The sequence below is a fragment of the Setaria italica genome, chromosome I (assembly GCF_000263155.2).
Source record: "Setaria italica strain Yugu1 chromosome I, Setaria_italica_v2.0, whole genome shotgun sequence".
NCBI lineage: Eukaryota > Viridiplantae > Streptophyta > Magnoliopsida > Poales > Poaceae > Setaria > Setaria italica.
In genome coordinates, this window is record NC_028450.1 from 1,613,823 (window position 1) to 1,625,337 (window position 11,515).

Sequence of the window (11,515 nt, forward strand, 5' to 3'; positions counted from 1 at the left end):
CCTTGGGCTCCCTCCTGCCCCAGTTTGTCTGCCTCTCTTTCCAAAGCCGCGACTGTTGCAAACTTGCAATTTGGACCAGCATGCCAGTGTTCTCGTGGAGACGAACGGATTGGTATTTGGTACCCCGTACATGTCGCTCGCGCTGGGCCGCGGGGGGCATCCAAGTGAACCGACGAGGCGACGACAGGATCCACACCAGGCCAAAACTGCGGCCGTCCTCCCTCCCGGCCGGCCGGACAGAGGAAACGATGGACGTCGCGTGCGTTCGCAAGGTGCTCCATAAAAAGGGCGGGTCATCAGCAGGACAAAAACTCGATCGTCGATCCGTGCGTGCGTCAGCCGTTCTTGCCTTGGTAGTGGAGTTGACTACTGGTGCTGCCTGCACCCGCTGCTGCCTGCTGCAGCAGCATTTTTTTATACTGGGCGATGAGGTTGCAGTCGTGGCCAACGGCAGCATGCAGACTTGCAGAGGCAGGTGAAGCTGATGCGTGCCGCTGACCTTTGCGGATGCCTTGACTGGGCGCTGTAAATTCGGGGTGGACGTGCAGGTCACGTCCGGCGTCTCGTCGCCGGAGAATGGAATCGCGCGGAGCAGAGCCCCCGCGCCGGCCGATAGCAAGGTCGGTCCCTCTTGGATTGGATCCCGAGCCATGGGCCATGGCCGATGGATCAGTCAAACGGACGAGTGGCACGGGCACTGCCGACCTCTGCTTCTCCGGCCAATCTCCGTCGCGTGAGAGAGATGATCTTGTGACCGGCAGGCAGGCAGAGGCAGAGGCTCTGCCCCGGTTTGGTTGGTTTCATTTCATGGCGATGGTATTCCCAGCTTTGCGAGCGCTGGCGCTGCGTTGGCCGAAAGATCTCGGTGCGGCTTCTCGTGGCCGCCTGCACATGAACCGATGAACGAACCATCATCTCACACGCCGCAAGGAACAAATCGCTGCGCCACTGACAATGCCCAGTGGGTTGACCCGGTTGAGCGCTTTGGGCCGCATCTGCATGGCATGGCAGGGCCCCTGTGTACCAAAATGTAACTTGGAGGGAAATGGCGGTATATTTCTTTTCAGAAAAAAAAATGGCGGTATCTTAATTTGAAGGGAATGAACATTAGTGTGTGCGATGTTGTTTGCAAGTGTACAACTTCCCCAGAAGAATCTTGGAGCATGGGACTGTTTTCTCCATATTAATTCTAGAGAAACTACAAATCCAAGTCTGTCTCTTGTTTTTTTTCAATTCGTTCCGATCAGATTTCCGAGATGCACCTACTCTAGCTCCTGAGCATGCAACTCTAAATGATCTCTACTGCTTGCTCTAAGTAAACTGTAAACCCCGTGCCCTTTCATTCCTCCTGATTTAGAGGTTGTTTGGCCATCACATCAGATGTTTGATGCTAATTAGGAGTATTAAATATAGGCTAATTACAAAACTAATTGTACAGATGGAGTGTAATTCGCGAGACGAATCTATTAAGCTTAATTAGTCCATGATTTGACAATGTGGTGCTACAGTAACCATTTGCTAATGATGGATTAATTAGGCTTAATAGATTCGTCTCGCGAATTAGCACAGGGGTCTGCAATTAGTTTTATAATTAGCTCATATTTAGTTCTCCTAATTAGCATCCGAATATCCGATTTGACTTAACACCTCGTATCCAAACGTCCCCTTACAAGAAGCTAGTTAACCACACAGTCATGCATGTGCTTGTCTTTTGTCTAGGTCTATGGCGTGACCTCCTCTTGTGCTAAATAAAGTCACCGGGTGCCCTATCTTTCTTTATAGGGCACCTATACTAGCTGCCCTGGCTTTTCTTTTGCTTTTTTTCTAAAGACAGACATTCTCCTGGCTTTGGAAACTTCCTCCACTAGACAGCCTCCGCTCATTGATGCTAGCACAACAAGATGATCACTTACACAGGTAATTAAATTTGGCAACAAGTCATAATCATTACCACCATCGTCGACCGCAGGAGTATATCGGCTTGCACTCAAATATTCCCTTTTTATTTACAATTTATTTACAAGACGCACATGCATATTAAGATTAAAACTTTACAATCTAACCAATAATTTGACTATTAATTTTTTTTATTTTTATAATGTAAACTTTATATGTTTGGTACCATGATTATAATTTTATAACCATAAATAATATAATATAATATAAATGAATGGTTAAAGTGTTTGGAAGACCGTGTTGAGTCATACCATACCTTATAAACATAGATGGAGGGAGTACTCACTAACATTAACATTAATTGTTGCCCGAGAAAGTATCATTAGATTTGTTGTGAAAAATGTTATTACTATAAAGTTTTATTACCATTCGATACATAATAACTCGTGGTGGAAGTTATATACTATCGTTCTATAATCCAATTGTTAATGCGCCAAACATCATACGTCTCATCTAGCCAAGCTAAGAAGTTCAATGAAAAAACAGAAATCACAAAAGTGCATGACCAAGTTGTCTTCTTTGGATCCACCATGCATGTGACCCCTACCTTCTCATAGATCCTTGTGTCCAAAGGACTGGCCGACTGTTCACGAGACTATATGGTTGGCATCCATCCCTCCTGTCCTCTCTGCCGCCTGAAACAATAGAGTAGGTTACCCCATGATAAAGATGATTACGAAGCCCGTGACGGCCGTGAGACAACTGATAGACAATCGAGGCTACAGAAAATGCCCTTGCACAGTTGCACGCCTACTTTGGATGACAAGAAGCTCGCCCAGCACGAAAGAAGCAGCATGCAACAACCAACAACTCTGGGTGACAAGGATGTAGGCGGAATGGCCAACCGCGCGGAGATCGAGGAGAGGGTGCAGACGTCAAAGAAAGGTGGTAAAGGGCAGGGCCGCCAGCCCCAGCCGCGATCGAGTGAAAGTCGCCACACCCACCGCCCGCAATCCATCCCATATTCTTCGGCCTCTGCTGGCTGCCGGCTGCCGCCTGCCCTGCCCCTAGCAGCTCGCCTTGTCTGCCTCGTCACCCTTTTTCAAAGGCATCGACGAACGAACGAACATGGACTAGGGTCATACCTCATGCAGTCATGCTCTCTGCAGAAAAGGGTCAGAATGCAGGCACTTTTTCACGTGACGGGTCAAAACCCCAACATGGCCTACGGTACGGCCCGTCAAAGTGGCCTGTCAGACAAACTCGGGCCTTGTTTAGTTGGGGAATTTGGGAGGTGCCAAATTACTGTTACAGCACTGTAGCACACTGTAGCGTTTCGTTTGTATTTGTGAATTATTGTCCAAATATTGACTAATTAGGCTCAAAAGATTCGTCTCGCAAAATACAACAAAACTGTGCAATTAGTTTTTAATTTCATCTACATTTAGTACTCCATGCATGTACCGCAAGTTTGATGTGATGGGGAATCTTCTTTTTGCATAGTGTCAAAGTTGGGAGTTGGGAGTAACTAAACATGGCCTCGATCAATAGTGCATCTGTGGCTTGCCTGTAGACGACGGCGAGAGGGGTCGAGTCCGTAACGTACCTCGCCTGCACCAGCCGGGTGTTCTTTCTCATTTCTGCAGTAGTTCGTCGTGCCGTGCATCATCACCATGCATGCCGTTCGCCTGTTCCTGGGTGCCGGACGGGACCTACTGCGGCTTCGCACTGTGCGTCTGTACCCTGCTCCCTGTGGACTCTCTGTGCTCACGCGTCTTGTCAAAGCAACCGGGGGCAGTGGGGCACGACCGGTGGCCGGCCACGTCCGTCACTTTGCGGCCCGGCCCCTCTCGCGCGCGGAGGAATCTCGCGTCACAGGTAGGCGCGGCCACAGGACATTGTCCCCGGCCGCCGGACGGGAGGAAGAAAAAGTGGTGAGGCTGAGCCGCGCTGAGGCGGGCGAGCGCGGCCGCCGGGTGGTGGCCGGGTATGCGCGGCCACTGGCGGCTTCCCGTGGCGAGTCACATGGCCCCGGCCGGCTGCCGTGCGGCCATGCCAGAGCCAGACTGCTGAATAGTTGATGCTGTCCACGGTATATACGTACTGTATATATCAATCTCGCGGTCAGGGTCAGGCAGCCTTGTCCTGGGAGATGGAGATGGAGAGCATTCCGAAGCTGGGCAGCCTCGACCAGCACTGGAGGTGCGGAGGGAGACAGCCCTGTACGGGCCTTTTATCGGTGCAGGGCAGGACGCGTGGACTTTTTACCTCTTTGCCCTTTCCATAATTTTTTTCTAGTGGGATCACTTCACTTAACTGAATACTTACTTGAGCAAATATTCTCGGTCGAAGCTTGGACACTAGTGATCGACCACTCTGAAATGGACGAGGCAGGTACATCATCGCGGAAATACCGGTGATTTTGCACACGAATGGACCCAACACAGCATGGGTGGCGACTGACGAGGGACAAAACCGGAAGTGGGAAAAGAAAAACGGGGCAAAATGTATTTTCCACCGTCCGACAACCACATTTGGAGGTGCTGCAAATGCTTCTGCAATCAGCACGTATTATTGGTTGTTGCCCAACAGTAGACGCGCACGCCGTGTCATCGCGGCTCTTATATTTTCTTAGCAATCTAACTCAGCACCATCTAATTTTTAGCTCAAAATCTTATATTATTATAGCTCAGCTCTTATGAAGCCTGATTCTTAAATTTACTAGGCTAAATTAAAGGATCCTTTACCACCCATAGTCACATCTAAAAAAAGATTGTGGCTAGCTAAAATATATATTTTTTTAAAAGAGCTAAAATCATTATTCCACTACCACTTGTAGTACAAGGCAGTAGTGGGCCGGTGCAGGCCCGAGTCAAACAAGATTCCGGTATTGATATCGGTGCCAGCAGTAGAAACAGAGTTCATGAACAATATAACAAACATCAATCTTGAGCATAAAATCCAAACCCTATCACCTCAACAATACAAGTAACAACTAAGGGCATGTACAACCCATAAACAAGTAATAACTATCTGTATAGCCCGTGCTCCGAGGATGAGTCGACGGGTCGGCGCGTGTTGTACGACCTCGTCGCCGTTCAAGGGTTGCTCCTCCGGATCAACTGCGACATGTGAGAAATCGAAGGCGCTGCGTGCGCCAAATCCCCTTCCGCACCAGTCCACCACCATACATTCCCCTCCCCACTAGATGCCAGATGACGAGCACGGCGGCAACGGTCGTTAGGAAGCAGAAGGGCACGTCAATGTAGCGGCTGACCGTGTCTTGGTTACGTCATTAGAGCGGAAGAAGAGTGCGGCAGCGGCTAGGAAGCGGAAGGGCAGTCTCCGGCTCCATTGCTTCCTCACCGATGGGCCCAGCAAGACGGAAAGCAGAGGAGGTGGCACGGCGGCGGATTGCTCATAGGCGGACAATGCCCCCTCAGCCGACGGCAGCCAACACCTCCGTCTACAATCAGTGTGTAATGCCCCTTGGCCGCCGACGATCGCCATCAACGTAAGTACACACGAGAAGATCGAATTCGTGAGATTAGGGAGGAGCAACGGGTCCCTTTACCCCTCACTGTTCTATTGCTGAATGAATAAACACGAGTTCAACACGACACTGTTCTATACTTGTCAGCTGCAAGTTTCATTTTTGTTTGTGCCCTTAACAATTTTTCCTTCAACATAGTCAGCTGTACTTCTCTGTCCCCAATAAAATCCGATACTAGAGCATGAGCATCAACTAGAATAGAAGGCCCGACTCTCAGATCAGGATCATAGCCATATAATGCTTTAAAAGGTGAACACCCTAGGGAAGAGTGAAAGCTGGTATTATACCATAGTTCGGCCTGACCAAGCCAAGAATGTCACTGCCTAGGAGAATCACCAACAACACAATGCAAGTACATCTCCAAACATTGATTCACATGTTCTGTTTGACCATCTGTTTGTGGATGATAAGCAGTACTAAATAACAGCTTGACCCCATCAACTTAAAGAGCTCAGTCCATATTGCGCTGGTAAAAACCTTATCTCTATCTGAGACCACTAATTTGAGAAGACCATGCAATTTAACCACCCCATCATATATGACCCAAGCCACAGAAATAGCAGTATAATGATGTTTTTAACGGGAAGAAATGAACATACTTGGTCAAACGGTCGACCACCACCAGAATGACACTGAAGCCATCATGCTTAGGAAGACTTTCTATGAAATCCAGAGATATATCCTTCCACACTTCCTCCGAAATTGGCAAAGGCTGTAGAAGATGAGCTGGTCGAGAATGTTGATGTTTAGCTTGTTGGCAAATAGCACATTGAGAGATGAATGACTCCACATCTTGCTTCATGCCTTTCCAGTAAAACATCTTCTTAATACGTTGATAAGTAGCCTGCTGCCCTGAATGACCTCCCACAGCACTAGAATGAAGAGCTGCGATAGTTTTAGTTTGTAGCCCAGAATTACTATTCAGCCACACTCTATTTCTGAATTTGATTACACCTTGATGAAGTGTGTATCCTTGATCATCTGGACTGTGTACTGCTAGCCTGGCCAACAACTTCTGAGCCTGGTCATCAGTGATATAAGAATTTGCCACTTCTTGCAGCCACAATGGTTGTACTGTAGATACAACCTGAATAACCATTAGGTGCTTCATTCTAGATAGAGCATTAACAGCCACATTGTCCATCCCTTTTCTATACACCACCCCTAATTGCAAGTCCATTAGTCTTGTCATAGATTTCCTTTTCATGTCAAAACACTTGTTGCAGATGTACTATATGGGTTTTTAAAGATGGGCTATATATATAAGAATATCATTAAGAAATACCATCACAAAATTCTTGAGAAAGAGATAAAGCACCTCATTCATGACACACTGAAAGTTGCTAGTGCATTAGTCAAACCGAATGGCATGACCTTAAAATGATAGTGCCCTTGGTGAGTCTTGAATACTTTCTTATGCTCATCTTGAAGCTTCATTCTCACTTGATGATACCCTGACTTCAAATCAAGTTTAGTGAAATATTTGCTACCAGCCAACTCTTCCAGAATCTCTAACTCTTCCAGAATCTCCTTCATAATAGGTATGGGAAACCTATTCTTGATAGTCGAATCATTTAACTTTCTATAGTCAACACAAAATCTCCAACTGCCATTCTTTTTTTAATGAGTAAAACAGGAGAAGCAAAGGGACTTGTGCTAGGAACAATAAGACCAGCAACTAGCATTTCTTTCATTTGCTTTTCAATTTCATCTTTATGTTGAGGAGAATACCTGTAGGGCTTGGAATTCATTGGAACTATTCCAGGAATCAATGGAATTGTATGATCATACACTCTCTCTAGAGGTAATGTCTTGGGGTTAGAGAAGGCATTTGCATGCTGGTCTAAGATGGACAATATATCTGGTGGTGTAGAAGCAACTTCTTCTCCTTGCTCTTGAGACAGAATGACCATGGTCCATATGTCATTGCCCTTGTACCATTCCACCAATTGTTCAGCAGATAGTTCCTTGATCAGCCTTACTTGCTGTTGAACCCCTTGCAACACAACCTTCCTTCCACCCTCTTCAAACTCCACAGTTTTGTTCTACCAATGGCATGCCATAGGACTGTGTGGTTTAAGCCAATCATATCCTAGAATTGCATCAAAAGAATTTAACTCCAGAACTCTCATATGTGTTTCAAGTGTATAACCACTACACCACCAAGATAGGTTGGGAACCCATTTGTTAGAGATCAGTATATCCCCATTTGCTACTTTGACTTGCTTGGGTGTAGTAGGTAGTGGAACGACCCTAATTCTTCTCAGATTTTCATTACTGACAAAACTGTGACCGCTACCACTATCCACTAATGTAAGCATCACCTGATTTTTCACTAAGGCTCTAACCTTCATTGTTTCCCTTCCTCTATTCCAGAAATTGCATTGAGAGACAAATGGAAAAATTCTGCTGACAAGGAATCCTCTATAGCAAGCTGAGCCAATACTTCCTCAGTTAAGGGCATATCCAAGTCATTCACCACCAGTGCATTCACTTGAGCTTTGGTTCTCTTTGTGCAAACATCAACATAGGCTGGAGTGTAAGGTTCTGCACAATAGAAACACAAGTTGTTGGCTCTTTTGTAGTTCATGACCTGCCTTTCTTTCCGCAGATTAGTACTTGCAGAATTGTTCTTGTTATCTCCCTTTGACATATTCCCTCGAGGTTTAGAGAAATTCTGAGATTTCTAAGCTTTGTATTTGCCTTTCTCCAAAACCTGATACTAAATCTTGGCTACTAGCAAGGCTCTTTCCAAGGTCTTAGGGACCAAAGATTGTAATGTTGTTCTGAGTTTAGGAACTAGACCCTTCACGAAAGTTCTGAGGAAAAACATATCTCCCAACCCTGTATTCAACATGGTCAACTGATACTGCATCTCAAATGCAGAAATGTATTCTTCTACAGAAGCTGTTTGTTTCAACTCCATCAACTCTCCCAAGGCTGTCCTGTACTCATTTGCACCAAACTTCTCCTCTACTACTTTGATGAACTGTTCCCAACTACCAAGTCCATTTTTCAACTTGTACACCTGCAGCCATCTAGTAGAGTTTCCATCCATATGCATTGAAGTAATAACTAGTTTCATGAAGTCTGGTGTGTTCAGGATCTCAAAATAGTTTTCACATTTGTCCTTCCATATCCTTGGATTTTTGCTATCAAAGATAGGAAAAGCTAGTTTGGGCACTTGCACCTTGTACTGATTAAATCTCTCTGAATGTTGACGACGCTCATGATTTCGAGGACGATGAGGATGAGGCACATAAGAAGTAAAATGCCAGCGCCTCTAGAATTGCTGCTCATCTTGAGATGTTTCAGAAGAGGTTGGACTGACAGGTTGTGTGTCTTGAGCCCTTGCTTGATTAAGTGTCACTTTAGCCACTGCCTGTCATGTGGCCTCTATCTGCTTGGATAACAGCTACTAATTCAAAAGCATTTGTTTTACAACTTTTGCGCTCATGTTGAACTGCGCTGCTAATTTTCTGTTGATTAGTATTGATGTCCCCAACCTGAGCAAACAGCAGATCCAGATGTTCCATGACATGTTCCCACCGCGCATCATCCATCTGGTCACGTTCATCCATCTTGCTCAACAGCAGTTTGGTCTGTACCGAGGGCTTAGGAGGAGCCGTGGTGACTACACCTCAAGCCAAGCGAACTACATCGTGATTTGATGAAACATCGAACCCCGCTACACGAGGCACGCACTAAATCACTCAAAGCTGAAGGAGAATAGCAGTCACTCATCGATTCCTCGAACACGTGACGAGATGTTCGCCGTTGCGCCCTAGTTTTGCACTTGGTCACTGCCTCCTGCTCCTCCAACTCGCCGCCGCCAGAGCCGCTTCCAAAACTTCTCGATCCGCCGCCCACACAATGAATCTGAGTCAAATCGTCCGCAAGTGGAACCAGTTGCGAGAAGGAATTACATGGGGATCTCGAATTGCAATTGGTTCTGCGCGGTACACGAATCAATCGCCCAAAACCAACTCAGTTCACCAGTTCAACACCGATGGAATACTGCAATTTGAATACAGACGCGCACCGAGGATAACTGAATCTGATACCACTTGAAATGCCCCTTGGCCGTCGGCAATCTCCATCGACGTGAGTACACACGAGAGGATCGAATTTTCAAGATCAGGGAGGAGCAACGAGCCCCTTTACCCTTTGTTGTTCTATTGCTAAATGAATAACAAGATGAGTTCAACTCAACACCCTACCCAGGCCTTTAACCCTGGTTCGCTGCCACTATTTACAAAGTGCAAACTCACTGCTAGAAAATGTAAAGTTACAAAATACGCCTCTTTTAGATTAAAGACTCCCACCTCTTCTGTCTTTTGGTGCTACGCCTCCTCAGCTGTGACACAGTGTTGACTTCTTCCACGGTGGCCAGTGGAATCTCAATTTCTCCACCCCATCTTCAGATCTTGTAGCCTTGTAAGTTCAATTCCAATTTATCATATTGTAAAAACATCAAATTGCACAAAATTATTACCTGAAAGCTTGGCAATACGCACACATGCACATAAAAAGCCAGCGAGATTGCATGGAGTATTCTATAGCTTTGTTTCAGTGTTTTGTACTGTAGGTTGAATGATGAGGAAACTTACAAAATTGATATATGTTAGCGTTGTGTAGTGTTTACAGAGATTAGACTACAGTTCTGAACTTGAGTACATATTTTCTTTAGCTAACAATTCTGAATTCTAACTATACACAACTTCTTGCACTTTCTAAATTTTTAGTTATATATTTTAGTTAGCAATTCTGAATTGAGATGATGGGAACAATTTAGAGTTTTCGTTTGGGTACAAACAGTTAGCTTTCTTTGCAGCAAGCTCTATGTCATGAGTTTACATAACACATGCACTGGTTCTGTACTCATATTGTGCTTATTTAACTTAAAGTGAAATATGTGCCTTCAATACCACTGCAGATGTCATTTTGATAAATATGGAACTGAGCTTCATTTTCAATCTCTAGGTTAGAATTTGAATCTCCTCTACTGATATGTGATAACTGAATGTTAACAGGTAAGCGATATTATTCTTTTTTCTGAAATTGTGAATGGAACTTTGTACTGATAAGTGATAACTAAATGCATCCTCACATATGAGCTACATAGATAAGTTTATACTCGATCACTATTGTTTACAAGTTCATGCATGAATTTAATTATATGCAGACAGTCTAGTAGACAAGTCATTGTACAAGCTGTCTGTGTTGCTGTGTCTTTATATGACATGGCAAACCTTGTAGACATCAACTGTCTAAATGGTTGAACATGCCCTAACAGGTATGACTAGTGAACAGAGCATGCCGGGCGTCGGTGGCTCGGTGGTCAGTGCCCGCGGCTTCTCGTGGCCGCCGAACGGACGAATCAACTATCAGCGCCGGAGAAAGATTGCTCGTTGCCACGGAGTTGGCCATGAATGCCTGCGAATCTGCGATGGCATCTCGTCTGGCGGCTGGCGCCAAGGAGGCAAGGACTGGGCCCCCATGGTCCCTATCAATCAAGGTCCAGATCACGTCTTCATCCTCTGCTGGCTGCTCCGATCGATCTCGTCTCTCGTGATTCGTTTGAAGAGAAGCCATATGGAGAATGGTGTTGACCTCTGTCGGCGATGGAGTTTCTGCCTTTCTAGGATCGGAGCCCATGCTGCGAGTTGGCACCAACAATTGGCTTCAGAAATGGAGTTACCACTTGTCGAAAAAAATGGTGTTGCTAAGAAACTCCTAGCCATGGCAAGCATGGTAAAAAGCTAGGAAAAAAATTAGTGTACCCATGTACTAGCTTGCACATTATGCATAACGTGACATCAACAAACCCAAACGTTGTACTGGCTGAAAGCTGCGGTGACTAGGCGTGTTGTCATGAACTCAGGTTTTAACTCAGCGAATAGTGGGGGAGAAAACAAAACCTAGCACGTCAAATCAACCCGTGCCTGAATTGATAGAGCTACTATTGGCACCTTAACTTCCAGAGACTTGTGTGCACTCAAAAACAAATTGTGGCATTGCTTTGGTTTCTTTCGATCTTTTTTGAATTTAGTATATTCTGCAATT